Consider the following 2,534-nt stretch of genomic DNA (forward strand, 5'->3'; position numbering starts at 1 on the left):
CCATTAGGAGTATGCTGGCTGTGGGTTTCTCGTAGATGGCTTTTACTATTTGAGGTATGTTCCCGTATGCCTAGATGTCAAGGGTTTTATCAGAAGGGGTGCTGGATTTTATCAAAAGCTTTTTCTGCATCTAGTGATATGATCATGTGGTTTTTGTTTTGAATTTGGATGAAATTTTGCAAACGTAGCAGACATCACAGCTGACTGGCAGTGAAACACATACTCTGGGGTAGTTTTTTTGTATTTCATGTTCCATACAAGGGCCACACCATCAGGCTCATGAGGAGCATCTTCATTGTTGTTATAGGAAGCCACGAGTAACTCTGGATACTGAGATGACCAATCCAAACAACTAACAACCCGATGCTTTGACCAACGTTCGTCAAAAAATTGTCGATTTAATGATAGTTTAGCACCTGCTTGAATCTCTCCTTCTTTGTCTTCCAAATCTCTCCCACTGTAGTCAAAGAAGATGTTAATCTGCTCAGAAAGAGCTCTTTCTACAATTCTTGTAGAATGATCAAAGAAACTTAAAAATTCCTCAGAGTGCAAGATTTGCTGCTTTTCTTCCTCAGTCAGCTCATGAGGAGGAGCTTTACTATCATTTTCCTCATCTTTCTTTAAAGTTTTCTCTTCTTCAGGTTCAGTAGGTGGTTTAGGAGCCACTACGTCATCCTCTTCCTCTTCATCTTCTTTTGGTTGAGCCATAACTGGAGTCTGAGTTTCCTTTGTATATGTGACAATTTCTCGAGGAGGAAAATCAACTTGTGTAATTTTAGCCATTCCAAGTTTAATAGGTCCTCGTCTAGATCCCACGGTGCCATCTCCAGAGTCTTGGCTTCCAGCTTCACTTGGAGTGCTCACAGATTTGGAGGATGGAGACATAGGAGGAGGGACAGTGGGGGATTCTGGAGTTAGACCCATGCTTTGAAGCAGTGCTTCGGCTTCTCTTCTTTTTTTTTCAAGATCTGATTCTTCTTGTACAGGAGCAACAGCTTCCTTCTTCTGATCAGTTTCTTTTTTTTTCCTTTCTTCTTCTTTTCTCTTCTTTTCCTCTCTGATTTGGGCCAACCGCTGTTTCTTACGTTCCAACTCTGCCTTTAGTTCACTTTTGTCCGACATGTTGGTGACCTGTCAGGTGCCGGGACGGGGAACAGTCCTCCCGCCTGTAACTTCCCGGTAATGTCCCTCGCCTAAACCCCCATAAATGTAATTCTTAATGATCTTTATGTTATTTCAAAGTACAGATGTTCATAATTTATTGGATGAGTCCCTTATTGTTTATTTTTCATTTGGTATATTAATAAAATCATGGTGTGCATTTTATAGTGTATCTTTGCGCACATCGTTGAGTATGTCTTTACCGTAATTTCCTGGAAGAGGAATGACTGAAACAAAGGAGAGACACAATTCTAAGCTTCTTATTGAGTATTTAATTTTTTTTCCAAGAAGAAGTCCCCAAGTTACACTCCTGGGTTGAGGATGGAAGGGATGGATTTCCTGAACCCTACCAGTATTATTCCAGCTCTTAAACCCTGCCCCTACCACTGGAGAAGAGGAGTCCCAGGGCTCTGTAGGCTCCAGCTAATGTTGCCCCTACCCGGTGTCCATGTTTCCCCAGACAGAGTTGACACAGGGCAGTGGTCCACATGTTTCCCTACCTGTTTCATCCACACCTCTATCACAGAAGAGTGGAAGATCTGCAGAGATCTGTGTTCTCCTGGAGAGACCCTTACAACGGCCCCCTCTCCAGTCAACACTCCATCACCGTAATCGGCCTCGTAGACCAACAGAACCACTCCCATCTCACCCTTCAACACAAACTCCTCGGTCCTTTCTCATCACTCGGACTCAGCTCTACACAACTCAGCTACCAGGACCCATCCCCTGCTCCTCTTCTGAAGACTACCCATTGGTCATTAGCTAAATACCCTTTATTCTCAACCTCTTGCTTGGTTGTTCCTGTCAACTTCTTGCTGTAACCAGAACACAGCTCTCCCCCGAAACGTTGTCTTTCCTTCAGCCTTTTTACATCATAGTTCATTTTTCTCTCATATATCTCGAATGACTCGATCTGGAGTGGTGGATGTAGGCTGCCTCTTCCCCAGAGATGCTTCCAGACCGTTCTCCCTCTCTCCTCTCTAAATGCCCCCAACTTTAACATTCATGTTTCAGAACATGGACGACCCCTCCTGACTTCAATCATCTACTTCTCCCTGTGCCACTTATCTTCAATTATTAAAGATTTTAACCTGTGATCCATGGGCCCTCTCTCTAACATGACTCTGTCATAATTATTGGTGAAATCGATACCCATATAGATGGTTTTACTTCTACCTTAGCCTCTCAGTTCCTTGACCTTTTCTCCTGTGTTGTTGTTCTCCTACCTACCACTGTCTACTCACATGGTTCTACCCTAGGTGCTGTCATTTCCAACAGTTGCATCTCTTCCATAATCTCAGCGCCAAGTATCCCACTCTCCAGCTACCACCTCCTCTCTTTCTCACTCACTCTCCAGTACTCCAGTTATTCTT

At 43.6% G+C, this 2,534-nt stretch overlaps 1 pseudogene across 1 annotated transcript; it reads right to left on the reverse strand.

Annotated features, from left to right (window-relative positions):
• Positions 1-103: 103 nt before the first annotated feature.
• On the reverse strand, positions 104-1,206 carry LOC103253760 (annotated as a pseudogene). The gene has a single exon (XR_503906.1). The product of XR_503906.1 is annotated as a cytoplasmic dynein 1 intermediate chain 2 pseudogene (transcript).
• Between the last annotated feature and the right edge of the window lie 1,328 nt (positions 1,207-2,534).

The sequence above is a fragment of the Carlito syrichta genome, unplaced genomic scaffold, assembly GCF_000164805.1.
Source record: "Carlito syrichta isolate Samal-C Ts95f unplaced genomic scaffold, Tarsius_syrichta-2.0.1 Scaffold251099, whole genome shotgun sequence".
NCBI classification, from domain to species: domain Eukaryota; kingdom Metazoa; phylum Chordata; class Mammalia; order Primates; family Tarsiidae; genus Carlito; species Carlito syrichta.